This window comes from Magallana gigas, chromosome 5, assembly GCF_963853765.1.
Source record: "Magallana gigas chromosome 5, xbMagGiga1.1, whole genome shotgun sequence".
Classification (NCBI taxonomy): domain Eukaryota; kingdom Metazoa; phylum Mollusca; class Bivalvia; order Ostreida; family Ostreidae; genus Magallana; species Magallana gigas.
The window spans coordinates 33,323,837-33,342,030 of NC_088857.1; positions in this window are offsets into that span (position 1 = coordinate 33,323,837).

Here is an 18,194-nt window from a genome sequence, read left to right on the forward strand (position 1 = left end):
TCCCGCGAACTCCAAACAAGGACCGAAAATCTTAGATGTGGATTCAGGGAGATAGACGAAAAATTTAAATCTATCAAGAAGATGCTATATAAAGAATTTGGGCTGCAGGCGGAAAAACGTCTGCAAAACTTGGAGGAAGTGGCGTACATGAACGGACTAATAACCCATCTACAGGAGGTAGACAAGGGGCTGACCTATCGGCCTGTTTATGTGTCGGATCCGGCGGAATATGACGACGAATGTCAGAGAACTCTCGACGACTGAAAAAAAAATCCGAAAAAGTGGAACTAGCGTAATTATTACACTAATTGATTTTAAATATTCAAAATATTATATTATAAACTTATTCTCTTTTTTTGTTTATTTGTTTGCTACTGTGATTCAAAAAGACTAAATATAAAAGATCCTCTGAACATGATGGTTTTTTTTTAAAATCCTATGTTCATGCATTAAAATAGAATAGACAGACCTTTGTATAATGCCATGGTATTATGGAACAATACTGATAGTAAAAGAAACAATAATTTTCGTTTGAACATACTTTTCGGGTATAAATTCAAAATTTACAATAGAATAAAATGTATGTTATTTTAGTCTGTAACATGTTATTGCTTCCGTCACTTTTTGATGATTTTCTTTTTTATGATTATGATAAACATAACGTTACCTGTCAATGAAGTACAATTCAAAATCGACAAAAGGGGAAAAATCCAAAATTTCTTCATTGATACATCATTTGTGTTACCCGGAGATTTTTACAGGAACAAACGTCGTACGGAGATTCAAAATGGGAAATGTTTACATATTTTCTCCATTCGGAAGTACTCGTGACACCTCGCACAATTTTTAACGTTATCATCATCCGGGGTACTTTCATGTCTTTTGGAATGCAAAATCCCCATAGACTCTCTATTTTTGGTTGTCACACAGTGTATTAACACATGAAGCGGTAGCGGAAACGTTTTAAAACAGATATCTGGGCTCTTTTTTTTGAAGTTCGGGCGCAAATGTATTTATAACTTTCGAGATATTACGAACAAGTGGCGGAAGAAGAAACTTGGGACAGAGTATAGTTGTGTCGTTTCATTAATAATTACCAGCATTGGATTTTTACACCTCACTCAGTGCAGACTCATTGTTCACAACTGGTGTCCCTTTTAACTATTTTGAATGTTTAACTCACGTTTCGTACATGACTATTCTCTCTTCTTCTAGAAAGCCAAAATGTTCCTGTCGTACAATTTCAACGCTAACATTATATGAGAATTTTGCCAAACGAATATAAAATCAATGCTCCAACGGAAAAATAAACGTAATCTTGTTTTAAAAATCTAACAACTCAGAAATGCTATCTTATTAATTAAATATAAAGATAATTATTATTCTGTTTCAATCAGAACACTCCCGCCATTTCTAGAAACCTTCTGTGCAGCCATGTCCCTTCAATCATTAGCTCACATCAGCTAAAAGCTCATTTGAGCTTTTCTGATAACTTTTTGTCCGACGTATTTTGGTCCGTTCGTACGTTTGTAAACTTATTATATTTTCGACTTTTTCTTCAGAACCACTGGACCAATTTAACTAGGCTTGGCTCAAAGCATTAATGGGTAAAGAGGATTCAAGTTTGTTAAAATAAAGGACAATGCTCAATATGTGATACGATAATGAAATCATTCTGTTTCAAAAGGGGCTTGGGGTTTAACATGAGAATATCTGGAGAAAAAATTGAAAATTTTTACAGGATCTATTCTTCTACATATACATGATGTGATTTTTTAGCATATGACTCCCTAAAGCTGATTTTCTTATGGCAATTGATGTTCAGGTGAGCGATGTGGTCAAAAGGCCTCTTGTTATTACAGTGTTATTTAGTAAATCTTATTGCTGTTTTAACTCTTCATATTGCAATCATTCAGTACTGTTTTTATTTTCGTCAGTGTTACTGTAGCGAGATAGTCTCCTTCTTTGTACCTAAATACCAATGCATAAAAAAATTCTTATGCTTAAGCATATTCATACATAATTTGTACTCAGTAGATAATTGAAATTTGACTGAGCAAATTGCTTAGTGTGTTGCGTAAAACAGTTATTTTGTTGTCATCGTTATGCCGTCTTATCCCAGGTCACAGGAGATACAGTATTCACAAGGTCGCTCTCCCTTCCAGGTTTGCCCATTGTGATACAAAATCGCCATCAGCAGTATAACCTGGTCGTTGGGAAGTCTTAAAATGAGATTGGAAATTTACGACAAATTAATCTGCTATTTCGTTTATCGTGAATTAGGTTTGTTTTTTTTTTTTTTTTTTTTTTTTGCTATTTGCACATGTTTACATTTCACCGGCAACACTATGTTCAACCTCGAAACTCTTCTGATGTTATCGCAGTCGTTGCATTAAATTCAAAGCCCGGACAATTGCAAGTTTTGTTAGATATTTCGTTTCATAATACAATATCCATTGCATGAAAATTATAAGTCTCTAGTAGATTAAGTAAGACACCAATAAGCATCCAGAAGCAGAGGAACTCGAGAGTTCAAAAGAGTATCAATACAGGTACGCATGTTCATTTTGCATACTTTCCTTTGTGTTGATTCTTTCGACGTCCATTATAAATGCAATTAAATTTTAGGTATAATCATAAACAATGATTTCCCTCTGAATTACTAGTATATCAGCAGTTTTATTAGTTTCATTGAAGGCTTCTAGTTTTAAGGTAGCCCTCGGGTTTGCTGACGTCTTCATAGGAATCGACGTAAAAGTTGACCGTCTTAGCAAAAGCATATATTTTTTCAACAAATTAGAAATAATGCTGTTTATACAAATATCTAATTATCAACTAATAAAAACTAAACAATATGACATAGAAGGTCACATTTTATTTTAATAAGGTGGAACTGTTCTATCTAAAGTAATGTTTTAATATATTTAATAGGCAACTAAATGAATTGGTACTTATGCATACTTCGCTGCCTTTACAATTAAAAATTTAACTTTTTATTCTCAACTACTGATGTAAAGATCATAATGATAAAAATCCTTAAGCTAATTATCAAATACAATTAAAAACATTTTGTCGAAATTTTTTGGCAGTTATTTTTGCATGCGTTGATTCAGTTTAATGAAAAATAAAATAAAAATAATATTTCTTCTCTTCACATCCTTGCATTATTTGCATCTGTGCATTCGAAAATATTTTTGTAATTGATAATAATATGTTGTGAAGGAAGGATATAAAAACTCGCATCTGTTATACTGTGGTTTCATTTATATTCAAGGGTATCAATTTTCTTGGATAAAGTGAAAATCACAGTTTCAAGAATACGTAAATTCGTGGCCAATAAACCCTATCAATACAAAATGTTAATAGAAATTGCACTTCAATGAACATTTGATTTCGTGGATCAACTTAACAACGAAATCCACGAAAATTGGTAATACGTATATTGATGAAACCAAGTAGCTATACTTTTTAAAGAAAAATTCGATTTCTAAAAAAGCTGTTTCTTTAAATAGTGGCTGATATATGTATTATATGGACAGGAGACCCTCCTTTTATCTGAGACGTACTACACCTTTTTCCTTTTTATCGATCCCAAGACGCAGTTGTTATGTCATTCTGTCCATTTGCATATCGAGCTGACTCGATAAAAACCGCGCCACGTATGCATTATTTGTAGATTATATGAACATGGAAATAATGATTTTCCAGTAAATCTGTGAAATTTTGTACTTATGACTGAAAAGAGGCCAAAATAGTTGACAACATGGATAGTCGGGTCCAGCATTTTGTTGAATGTGAAAATTGTGAGAAACCTGGAAAATACTTTTGCAATCCTTGTCAATCAAAACTCTGTGACGAATGTGTTTCTCCTCACCTTAAACTGAAATCAGCAAAAGGACACGAAATAGTGGAGTACCATAAACGAAAAGATGCGAATAATTGCTGTGCAGAACATCCGGATTTTGATTGCCATGTTTTCTGCAAATCATGTAATCTTCCAATATGTTTCATTTGCACTTCGACAAAACATAAGCCACATGATATGGAAGAACTGTCAGAGGTATTGAAAGACTTCGGCAGTCGAATTCAAAACGAAAGCAGGATAATGAATTCAAAAATAAAACCAACGTATCGCAAGATTCTGGCGCAAATGAATTCCACTTTGTACAGGGTGCCATTGCGATACCAACAAGCCCACGAGGAAGTAGAAAATACTAGGAAAATATGGAAGGAAAAAATTGATAGCATTGCTGATTCATTCCATGATGAAATTTCAGAATTGGAGAAAACGCAAGAATCCTCATTGGAGAACCAAATAGAAGCATTTTCAAAGCGCCTCGATAATCTAGACTCTGTTACTAAAAATAACGATTCTCTTCTTGGACTCAAAATGTTGGATTTTAAAGATTATCACAGAGAGACTGAAGAAATACCATGTTTACATGAATTTATCTTTCCAACGCTTTTCACAGGTTTTGTCAATAACCTACCCAAAAAGAAAGACTTCGGCAATGTCTCCAGACTTGCCTCCTGTGAGCTACCAGCTTACGATCTACAGATAAAAGAGAAACTTGATAAAAGAAAAGAAACGGATAGCTTGACTTTGATATGGAGCACTAGCACCATCTTTCCATCTGATGACAAGAACAAGCGCCTCTATGACATGGCGTATTTAAGTCATAATAGATTTTGGGTGGCAGGAAACAGCAATGCCCTATTTCTGCTAGGGCCAGAAAATCACACATTTGATGTAATGCAGACGCCATCTAAGGTCAAACATCTGACAATTTCCTCAGATGGAGTCCTGTATTACATTAATGGTATAAATAACATGATCCATAGGATTACAAATGAAGGAAGTTTTGAAGCTTTTATTAGTACTGACATTTGGAAACCTAGGGATATTGCGTCATCTCTAACCGAAGGTATTTATGTCAGTTTGTTTAGAAGCGAAAATTCAAAAGTAGTCCATTACAAGAAATCTGGGGAAATTCAACAAGAAATTCAGTTTGATAGCAGCAAACAGCCACTTTACGCTGATCCAAAGAATATAGCCATAAACAAGAATGGTGATGTTTGCGTAGTAGACTCGGAGAGACTAGTCACGGTGGTAAACTCCAAAGGAGAACGCCTATTTTCGTACTTTGGAGATGTGTCAGGAAAGTACAAACATTTTCGACCAATGTCAATTGCAACAGACAATGCGTGCAACATTCTCGTGTGTGATTTGAAAAATAATTCGGTCATTCATGTCTTGAATCAAGATGGCCGATTCATCCAATTCATTTCATCCAATTCTGGTTTCCACAAACCAAGCGCGATCACTGTGACCGAAGACGGTAATCTAGCTGTAGCGGAGAGTGTAACTGGAGTTGTAAAAGTATTCAAATACGAATACTAGTAGTCATGCGGACTGATTCTATATGGCGTCCAAATACTTCTCTAGTTCAATCCAGAATAGGTTACTCAGTGCAGTGAGTACCTGTGGCAACAATAGACTATTACAGTTGTAACACTGCTTGCAATATGAATTTGATTTTTTTTTATTCATTGATTATCTATCATTGTGCGGACCCTTTTTGAAACGAGACGAGGCTCGATCTTGCGACTGCAAATTTGTACAAACTTGTAAATAGATTTCAAAATCATTCACTTATAATTAAGCCAGTTGTCCCCACTTTTGGACATTGTTAACAAGAGAGGTCTCTTGCAGACCACTTGTTTTTCTTATTGCGTTTCTCGTCTACACCCTCTGCGCGATCTTGAAAAAGTCACACGCGAGAATGCAATAAACAGTTGAGTACATTGCTTATATATAATTAGTGTGTGTTCGTTTCAACTGATAAGATGTTGCGATAATTGTTATGTGTTCCACCTAGGTAGATAATGTTAAAACTGTTGCTATAATTGTAATATGTTCCACTTAATAGGTAGATAATGTTAGAACTGAAAAGGCTGCGGGATATTAATGGATAACATGTTATATATTTATGCATTTTGTTTCATCACATCCAATGCAAATTCGGGCTTTATTGGATTTGACCACGCCCCGACCGAATTATCACCTCATAATACTAAAAAAAGTGTTCATTTCTCTTATATATATATATATATATATATATATATATATATATATATATATATATATATATATATATATATATATATATATATATATATATATACACATGTATATATATATATATATATATATATATATATATATACTTGACATGGTTTGCGGGCTATTACGTTATTCGTTATTACGAGTTAGTTTTCTCGTTATTACGAGAAAAAAGACCTTGTTATTATGAGATAATTTTCTCGTAATTACGAGATCTTTTCTCGAAATTCCAAGAAAAGATCTCGTTATTACGATATAACTATCACGTTATTACGAGAAAAGATCTCGTTATTACTAGAACAGATTTATATAAAATAGTGCGTTTCTGAAAAGACCGCTTAGTCAAATGGTTCACCCTTTCAGTCTATCTTTTACTTTCCAATTTTGATTAAGTTCTAAATGACATCGGCCTTTATTCATTAATTTATATACATCAAATGATCGGATTTGTAGGGAAACGTATAACCGCCTCTTGATGTTATTTCAATAGAATAGATTCACAACACCGTATTGGCAGTCTCTGTCATGGCTTTATTTTAATCTATCAGTACATCATAAACTATTCAACTGTATGCAAAATATTGCAAATATAGCAATAGAGTAAGTTAAATGATCAACATCGACTTTTGGGTAGTTATGATGTTAGATCTTCAATGAACCAAACAATCAATCAATCAAGATGAATTAATCAATGAAATCAATCAATCAATAATTCCAACAATATTTCAATCCATCAATCAATATGCAAATCAATAAAGTATAATCAATGTTTTGTTTTAGTGAATGTCTCAATATGACAATCAATGTATCAATTTAATTGATTACTCAATGTATTCAATTATGACAATCAACCCACTGCAATGTATCAAGAGATTATTCAATTACTCAGTGTATTCAATGACTCACTGTCAATCAATGTCTGAATCAAACAAAGTGTAAATTAAAGTAAGCCCGATTATTGGCCATGGACCTGGAAGTAAACAGAATCCGGGGCAGGCTTAAGCAAAATTCGTTAGACTGATGACAGCTGCACGCTATACGTGTCGGTGTAAAGCCATGACGCTTATCTATGGATGTGATGAAAGTGCTACTTCAAGGAATTACGAATCTGAAATACAGAAAAAAGAAGACAGAAACACGAAAAATATGGAATATATAACCTTACAAGATAGGGTGGGAGGGGGAGGGATTGAATTTTTTCCAGGTTGAAGCTGAGAAAGGTCGATACACTGTGTTCATGTATATGTTAAAAAACAAGTTAATTTATCATCATATGACAAAAGTCAAGCTTATTATTTATTCATTTAATATTTATTCGTTTGATGAGATATCGTCACTTCTGATTGGTCGAAAAATTTCTTTGATACCTGCATCAATAAAATTTTGCCGGATCTACTTTTCTCACCGGTTCTGATCTAACACTATTTAGGCCTATAGAACGGGTATTTCCAAGATAAACACTGTCAACAAAATGTAAAGCTGTGTCTGTTTTATTGTCAGCAAAGAAAATGCAACCTTGTGAATATAAAAACTTGAAAGTTTAACCTTCAAAAATGAACAAAACACATTATTTGATTCACGAAATAGAAAATTAAGCGTCTTCTCACGATTTCGTCTGCTTGAGATCAATCAACATTTACAGCGAGGCTGGCTGTTCCTTTTCCAGGAATATTATAACGAACATGTAGGCCTATAAACTTTCACGGTAACACTGCTGTTCAAATTTGGTAACGATAAGTTTTAAATTTACACAGTACCCTACATGATCGGTCATCAGAAATTCAGAATAAGAATCGTTATGAGTACAATGCATCAACTCCTTCCTTCGGCGCATTCCAGGCGGCAGATATACCATTTAAGTACATCACTGGCTATATAGTTACCACAACGTTTACAAAAGTCGCTTATACATACTATTCTTTGTCGACATATCAACTATTTTCGTCCACGATCGTCTCTCCTTGGATGGTTATGTCCAGTTGAATATTCCAGCGATCTCACATGAAAACCAGTTTTATTACGAATTTTTCTTCACAGTGAATAATATCACAAGCTATCGCATGTATTTTCTAATCGTTTTCAATTCAGTCGGTTAAGATTTTAACTCACTATTTGTGTTTAATCCATTAAATTCAGTTCAATAGCTCTACATCAGCTGAATCCATTTTGAATATTGTTGCTGTTGTTGTTTTTTGTATTCATACGCGCCGCTTCATTTACATTATTTACATTTTTGATCAATGACACTTCACATTTTTTAATTTGAAAATGTTATATTAAATGATAAGAAATGAAGATAATAATTTTTCTATTGATCGACGTATCAAAGAAAAAATTGACCGGAAAACTTTTTCATCAATGCGCTACTACGCATTGATGAAAAAGTTTTCCGGTCAATTTTTTCTTTGATACGTCGATCAATAGAAAAATTATTATCTTCATTTCTTAATTATCCAATTATCCTTTGTCTTGTATACAAATATATCAATAATATATCACTCTGTAAACTGGTAAATTATACTACATTTTATATACTATATTCTATGATTATTTTATAACACCACTTCTTGACTTTGTATTTTGGAAAGGGTTTTGCCTGTTGCCTAATCCATTTGATTACTCCATAAAAATATGTTTAAAAAAAAAAAAAGGTCGATACACTACTGCGCATGCGTAATATAAAGACCCCAAAAGGGGCCGTGCGAAAAGTTACGAGAACCTCATATTGAGGAGTTATCTTTCTTTCGGTGTATATATTAGTGAAATGGTTAATATATTCATTTCCATAACATGACTTAACTCATATCGAGTTAAGTCGGATTGTGTTTAACCTCTAAATGGCAAAATAGAATTAGTGTCGTCTTCCCATTAAATGTATATATTTTCAAAATTATGTCGACTTGTACAAAGAAAAAATTACAAGTCGATATATTTTAGATGATTTAACCGCTCATTTCAAGCTTTGTTGACTTTGATTAGGTCATAATACTATTTTGCCTTTTAAATTTGTCGCATTTATATAAATGCGTAGAAATTTTCTCACTATCTTTTATATTGAAAATGAATTATATTGAAATTGTACAGTTTGTGAAGCTTTCGCGTCCATATTTTGATGACTTCTTGTCTGTTTACAAGAAATGTCAGCTTAAATTTGTCGTCTTATGTTTGAGAAACACTTTAACCCAATTAATGTCAATTATAAACCCAATAACGTTAAGCAGTAAACATAATAGCTAACTGCAAAGCCCCATAAGCGTGAAGGACAGGGGCGTAGCACATTCTTTAGTCATAAAAAAACAAACAGCTTTAAAGTGTACAAAAATAAATGCAAAAATAAAACAAATATGATACAACCAAGATTTAAACAGGTTTTTTTAATTAGTATTTCAGTAAATACTTTAATAAATACATGATTTTAGTTAAACTAAATTTGTAATACAAAACGAAGAAACTTTTTGCACATCTTAGTTAGGTTTTAAAATGAAATAACACATGTATGAATGTATACATAAAGAGTTTTATCTATACCCAATTAATGATGATTCTACATAATTCGAAGTGCTTTTGAAAGATTAAATTTAAAATTACTGAGAGAAATATGCATTCCCCAATGCTCTATATATTTCTTAAACTTATATAAAAAAGTAAAAAAGGAAAAACTAAACCTTTGGGTTGAGAACTATAATAACTTAGGTTACATTTATTTGATGGTAACGAAAAAATATACAAGAAATTACAAAGAATGCCGTTTTTGTAATGTTAAATGAATAGTACCTGAAATAAAAAATGTTTTTCAGTCTGTATATATGGTCTTAACCAGAGCTTTAACCCCATAGCATCTAGGGAGTTTACCATCTCCTCTCCATTTCAAAGCATTCTATAAGTAATCTAATTATTCTAGTCGTTTTAAATAAGTCGCCTAGATGATCTCGCCAAACGTTAACACAATTATGTTGAAAAAAAATTCTGCGACATTTAATTTTAGAGACATAGTTTTATACGCATCATTTTTGCGCGACATTGCGGAATTCGACTTTAACATATTAAAGTGCTTAAGACGTCAAAAACATGTCGAAATGGTGTCACTAAATAAGGTTTGTTGTCATAATTAAATTGGCAAATTTTAAAACATTAATATATGACAATATATCTATGTGAATATATTGCGTTCTAACGCAACAATGAGAGGCGGTTATACGTTTCCGTAGATTTGTCTTGTTTTCTTATATGAATAAGTGGAAAGAACTTCCTCTAATTCTGCTTTTCATCTTAAATATTATAATTACACTCCGAAGTAAATACCAGGTAATCCTAGTCGTAAAAGCACAACTCTATTTCTTACAGATGACTAAAATGACTATATAGTTTCAATCATGGATATACAGGATTTACCCGAATTGTGTTTTATATGTTCATACACAACATTATATATAAAATAATTGATTCTGTATGTTAACATTTTGGAGTTTTGAAAACAAATTACATGTCAATTAAATTAATCAATCTGCTTTGCTCTTTCTTCTGAAATTTCTTTAAAACTGCTTGATCCTATTTTATATCAAATTTTGTGTTTGCGTTTAATTAAACAATGATTATGCTTAGTATGTGTATAATAAAAGACATTGCAGTAGTTCATACTCTTTACATAAAGAGAATATACCAATGAAACGCGCCATTTTAAATAGATCTTTTCTCGTAGTAACATTTTCCATTTTGGCGTCAGCGAGCAATGACGATGCATGCAGGGCTCAGCGGTGTTCCGGACAACCAGAGCACATACCTGCTTTAGCAATAAATGTTCAAAGAACAAAATTATCTTTCAAATCATTTATCCACAATTCTGTTTTACACAATTCTTCCATCAATGTTAATGTACATCGATCCGAAGCTAGAGTAATCAACGTGTTAAAATCAACAAGTCCTAAATAGAATACTGTACTTTTTTAATGTTTCTTGTTGATTCCTCTTATTTACGATAAATTTATCTTAAATATACATTGTTTGTATTTAAAATTGAATTTTAAGCATTGGCAGTATATTTTTTTTGTTCATCGAGAAATGAATCTAAAAACCGCATCGCAAACTTTTTAATGAAAGTCTACAGCTTTCACAATCTAATTAGATTGCAGCTTTCATAAAGTTTGCGATGCAGTTTTTAGATCCATTTCTCGATGAACAAGAGAAATCATTATACAATTAATCCTATAATGTCAATGATAGCAAGGTGACATCAAAGTAGGATACATTTTGTCTATTGACGGAGTGAATCCTATTGTCAAGAAACTTAAAAGAAAGAAAATATCATTTACTGCACGACCCTATAACTAAGCGTTGGTTCTGGAAATTAAAGCTCTTTGACACTTTATTACTATTTTTTTTCTAAATTTAAAGTTGACTGCTTCTTAGTTGAATTAAATATATGAAACATAACCATCCAATTATGACAAGACGTTACATAAACACCCCCTATTAAGCTATTTGTTTATTTGTCTGTGTGTGAAAATTGCCTGAATTTACCAATAGAGCTACTTTGATTGAACAATTAGCATTTTTTGTTTAAAAACGTGAACATGAAAAACGTTTAGCTACATTGAAATCAGGGAATGCGCGAACTAGAGGCAAACCTTCAAATATATTTTTTTATCCAACAGGTTTGAAATTGAACATACATAATTCATAAGGCTTGGCAAACAATTATAACGCAATTAATTCAAGCCTTGTCTCGTCAACGTAGTTTCTGGTCTGTTACATTTGCCAATTTTACGCATCCGTTCATACAAAGAATAAAATATATATCTACATATACCAAGTATCATTCCCTCTATTTCTTACGAAAACTTGTAGTTAATTCATGGCTCTATAGAAACAGACAGACTGAAATTTACACGCCCCGTTTATCGATTGGCCGAAACCTACAGCGACCTAAGAAAAATCACGGACTGTACGAAATAATTAATATGATGCTCTCAGACTCCAATTCCCATAGGAGACAATTTTGCAGTCTCTTTTAGCTATAACGTATTGATGTACATTAACAGTAATTGAGTGAATTTTACTTACCTTTTTGCAATCGATTTATTAATTTGTTAAAAGAAAGGTGTAAATATATACAATTAATCGGCATAATCAGAATACACTAGAGAGAAAAATGTCTCCGCTGTAGTGCTCTACACAACTAAGATTGTCTTTTTACATCATGCTTTGTTTAATTTTCAGTAGATAAGGAACGTATGATAATACACAAACAATCCATACGTCTTGAGGTAGAGTTCATCATTATTTTAAGATCATCGATAAAAGGTCGCATATGTGCATTACTTGGACGGAGGGTATACATTCATAATATAGTGTATATGTAACTGTGGTAACTATACTGGAAGGGCGTGAAAAGACAAAAGAAATCAATTAGATGATACATGTACAATGTACTTATAATTAAAAAGCATGTTTTGATTGACTGCAGTTGAAGTGTTTAAAAAAGTTAATCTCTCTCTCTCTCTCTCTCTCTCTCTCTCTCTCTTTCTCTCTCTCTCTCAGGTTTAAAAATAAGATGCAAGGTGTGATAAAATTGCTATGATACAAAGCATTTTTATGCATAAATATATTTGTAAACTGCCCAGCAATTATCTTCAAATTAGTGTCCGAGCGCCTTTAAGGCACTATTTTATTTTGTTATTCTACTTCACATTTTAAATCTCACAAAATAACATGCATTTCTTAACACAAAAAATTAAAGAATGATTTGGTTTAAAGGGAAAAGTGGAGATAAATTATGACATTCTTTAATCGGAGCTAGTAATAAATAAAAACACATTTTTCTCAGTCAAATAATCTCTACATAATTCAAGCTTGACGTTAAAAGAGGCTTTCACACGAATAGCATTCGGATGTGAGACATTTACACTTGTGAAATGCGTTTTACATGTTGCGAACATGTAGATTTAGCTTGTTGGTATATAAACAATAATTAACATTCTATCACATCAAAGTCAGAAGGAATTTCGCAAGAATTAAGAAGAGTAAATAATGTTAATTCAAAGTTGTGAATACCATGACCCCTGGGGCGTAGGATGGGGCCCGATGGCAGAGGTCAAATTTTTACATAGGAATAGAGTAAATCTTTAGAAATCTTCTTCTCAGAAACTAATTCGCCGGAAAAGCTGAAACTTGGTGTGAAAGCATGCCCAGGTATTGTAGATCCAAATGTGTGAAAATCATAACCCCCTGGGGTAGGGTGGGGCCACAATGGGGGTCGAATTTTTACATAGGAATGTATAGAGTAAAACTTTAAAAATCTTCTCCTCATGATCAGAAACTAATTAGCCTGAAAAGCTGAAACTTGTGTGGAAGCATCTGCATGTAATGTACCTTCAAAATTGTGAAAATCATAACCCCTGGGGGTAGGATGGGGCCACAATGGGGGGGGGGGGTCGAATTTTTACATAGGATTATATAGACTAAATCTTTAAAAATTAATCTTCTTCTCAGAAACTTATCAGCCGGGTGATTCTTTCAAATAGTGTATAGACTTTGGCCCCTGGACAATTCTTGGGTATCACAAGGAGTTCGAGTTTGATGTAGGTTTGTATCCCATATACATAAACAATTGTTTAGGATCTTTTTGAAAACTGCAATGCTCAACATGTGTTATGACTATAAAATTATCCTGTTAGAAAAGGGACTAATGATAATATAAAATAAGAATATCAAAGGGAAAAATGGATTTCTATTTATACAGGGTCTAAATGTATTATACAACATTGTCCAAGTTGTATTATGATTCCGTTAAGCTGATTTTATCGTACCAATTGTTCCTCAGGTGAGCGATGTGGCCCATGGGGCTCTTGTTAAAAGGTTGCTTTCAAAAAAATTAGGTTAATGAGAAAAATGTAATTCTAATTTATTTGTGTTGACGAAGCTCAATGTACTTGTACATACATGTATTACTATCAACGAGTGTATTCCATGTACACTCTGTGTTGGATATTAACGAACTCAATCAGTAAATACGCCTTTAAACGAATGACAAAGTAATACCACTTTTTTGTAACAAAACACTCGAAAATAAAAAGATAGAAATGAAATGTATACTCCGGACCTTTCATGTTAGCGGACCTCTTTTTATACGTTCCGGCCCCTTTTAGAGCAAAGGCTGACCTTAAATGTTAACATTTAAAGCATCGGCTGGACCTTTAATTATACTCGTGGGTTTCCTGTAGGTACTTCGGCTTCCCACAGCATCAATGACCCTCTTGCGCTATCATCCGTGCCAACGAGAGATAAAATGTTGAAGAACTTGTTTATCAATCGATGTAAAGTAAAACAAGTTTAGTTTAAGATTTACCTCCATAGCCCCAAAAAGCACCAAATAAATCATTTTATTGTTTATATTTACATGCATATATATATATATATATATATATATATATATATATATATATATATATATATATATATATATATATATATATATATATATATATATATATATATATATATATATATATGTGTGTAATATGAAATTGTTGAGAAAATTATGTATGTTTATGACAAAGAGATACGAGGTAGTCTGTCCTCCATGTGTTTCAAATAATATAACTTTTCCCAACTTTATAAATCTTATAATTAAATATGTTTATACTTTTGTACCTCTGAACTAATTTATTTGTAAATTTTTATGTTTATTTGTCCTAATGTACCATATGTTTAAAATGGTTTTGAGAGACTTAATGAACTAAACTGAACTGTTTTCAAGATGCTTAGACCGATTTAAGCAATCACGGAATAGTGAATTGTATAATTCATAAGAAAGAATTAACTATAGAAATTTTAATACCTCATCATCATCATCCTTGGAAAATTACTTGATTTGCGTATCAAATATAAGATTTAAAAACAATATTTTTAGAAGTGGTAATGCTAAAATATGTACCATATGTAACTGTAAGGAGATAGAATTTCCTTATTTATTTAATTTTATTTATTTTATTGTACAAATATTGCAATTAAAAATAAGAGAGTTTTATACATACATGTACCTATATATATTAATGCCCACAACCAAATGTTTACAAATTTCAACAAATATTTAATATTGCTGATAAATAATTGTGGATTATTCCGTGCAAATTGATTAGAAATATAATTGAGAGAGTTAGCTTTTTAGGTTAATTGTTAATTATAACCCCCCCCCCCTTGTTTTTCTTTCAATTTTCACTCTTCAATGCATGTATTGTATTTAAAGTATTTTCAATTGGATTTTTTCCTCAACACTGTAAATGCAGGTAAGAGAATAAAGACACTTTCAATTGACAATACATTGGGGCAATCGGTTTTTAGAACGCAGTTCGCAGTTCGCAGTTCGCAATTGAATAGTGAACTGCGTTCTATAGAATGCAGTTCGCAATTCAAAATTTTGTGCGATTGAATAGTGAACTGCGTTCTATAGAACGCAGTTCGCAATTCAAAATTTAGAATTCATATTTGGGGCCCGCTTGCCTTATATGCAATTGAATAGTGAACTGCGTTCTATAGAACGCAGTTCGCAATTCAAAATTTAGAATTCATATTTGGGGCCCGCTTGCCTTATATGCAATTGAATAGTGAACTGCGTTCTATAGAACGCAGTTCGCAATTCAAAATTTAGTGCGATTGAATAGTGAACTGCGTTCTATCTAGAACGCAGTTCGCAATTCAAAATTTAGAATTCATATTTGGGGCCCGCTTGCCTTATATGCAATTGAATAGTGAACTGCGTTCTATAGAACGCAGTTCGCAATTCAAAATTTAGAATTCATATTTGGGGCCCGCTTGCCTTATATGCAATTGAATAGTGAACTGCGTTCTATAGAACGCAGTTCGCAATTCAAAATTTTGTGCGATTGAATAGTGAACTGCGTTCTACAGAACGCAGTTCGCAATTCAAAATTTAGAATTCATATTTGGGGCCCGCTTGCCTTATATGCAATTGAATAGTGAACTGCGTTCTATCTAGAACGCAGTTCGCAATTCAAAATTTAGAACGCAGTTCGCAATTCAAAATTTAGAATTCATATTTGGGGCCCGCTTGCCTTATATGCAATTGAATAGTGAACTGCGTTCTATAGAACGCAGTTCGCAATTCAAAATTTAGAATTCATATTTGGGGCCCGCTTGCCTTATATGCAATTGAATAGTCAACTGCGTTCTATAGAACGCAGTTCGCAATTCAAAATTTAGAATTCATATTTGGGGCCCGCTTGCCTTATATGCAATTGAATAGTGAACTGCGTTCTATAGAACGCAGTTCGCAATTCAAAATTTTGTGCGATTGAATAGTGAACTGCGTTCTATAGAACGCAGTTCGCAATTCAAAATTTAGAATTCATATTTGGGGCCCGCTTGCCTTATATGCAATTGAATAGTGAACTGCGTTCTATAGAACGCAGTTCGCAATTCAAAATTTAGAATTCATATTTGGGGCCCGCTTGCCTTATATGCAATTGAATAGTGAACTGCGTTCTATAGAACGCAGTTCGCAATTCAAAATTTAGAATTCATATTTGGGGCCCGCTTGCCTTATATGCAATTGAATAGTGAACTGCGTTCTATAGAACGCAGTTCGCAATTCAAAATTTTGTGCGATTGAATAGTGAACTGCGTTCTATAGAACGCAGTTCGCAATTCAAAATTTAGAATTCATATTTGGGGCCCGCTTGCCTTATATGCAATTGAATAGTGAACTGCGTTCTATAGAACGCAGTTCGCAATTCAAAATTTAGAATTCATATTTGGGGCCCGAAATTTTCAGGGGCATCTACTAGTGGTATTTCACTACCACTGTTAAAATATGGTGATGCAGCTTTCGCTAGTTTTTAGCTCACCGAGACGAAGTCGGGGGGAGCTTATGCTATACCCCCGGCGTCGGCGTCCGGACCTGGTTAAAGTTTTTGTTGCAAGTCCTCTATCTATATAAGTTATAAAATTACTTGTCCTATCTTCACCAAACTTGCATGGATGATGCATCTGGACCTACTTGTGGACTTGAAAGACTTGGATGCTGAATCTGGATCCTAAATTTCAGATGCTGAAGGAGGTTAGGGTTTTTGGAGCAGGTTAAAGTTTTTGTTGCAGGTGCCCTTTGATAGCAATATCTAAGTTACTCCTGGTCCTAACTTGACCAAACTTGCATGGATGGTGTGTCTTATGATACTGATCCACCAGGCAGACTTGAGTGCTGAATCTGAGCTATAGGTTTCGGATGCTGGAGGAGGTTAAGGTTTTAAGAGCTGGTTAAAGTTTTTGTTGCAGGTGCCCTTTGATAGCAATATCTAAGTTACTGCTGGTCCGTACTTGACCAAAATTGCATGGATGGTGTGTCTTATGATACAGATGCACAAGACAAGCTTGAATGCTGAATCTGAGCTATAGGTTTCAGATTCTGGAGGTGGTTAAGGTTTTAAGAGCTGGTTAAAGTTTTTGTTGCAGGTGCCCTCTGATGATAATATCTTATTTACTACTGGTCCTTACTTCACCAAACTTGTATGGTTGGTGCGTCTTATGATACTGATGCACCTGACAGGCTTGAATGCTGAATCTGAGCCATAGGTTTCGGATGCTGGAGGAGGTTAAGGTTTTTGGAGCTGGTTAAAGTTTTTTGAGTAGGTGCCCTCTAATGATTATATCTTAGCTACTCCTGGTCCAAACTTCATCAAACTTGTGTGGATGGTGCGTCTTATTATACTGATGCACCTGAACGGCTTGAATAATGAATCTGAGCCATAGGTTTCGGATGCTTGAGGAGGTTAAGGTTTTAAGACCTGGTCAAAGTTTTTGAAACAGGTGCCCCTTGATGATGATATCTTAGTTATTACTTGTCCTAACTTCACCAGATGGTGCGTTTTATTATATTGATGCACCTCACAGGCTTGAATGCTGAGTTTGATCCATAGGTTTCGGATGCTGGATAAGGTTAAGTTTTTTTTAACAGGTCACATGTTACATAGATATTAGTACTATTTCAAACTTGCATAGTTGGTTAAACTGTAATATGAATGAATCGCAGAGGAAGCTTCAGATGCAGAGCTTGATC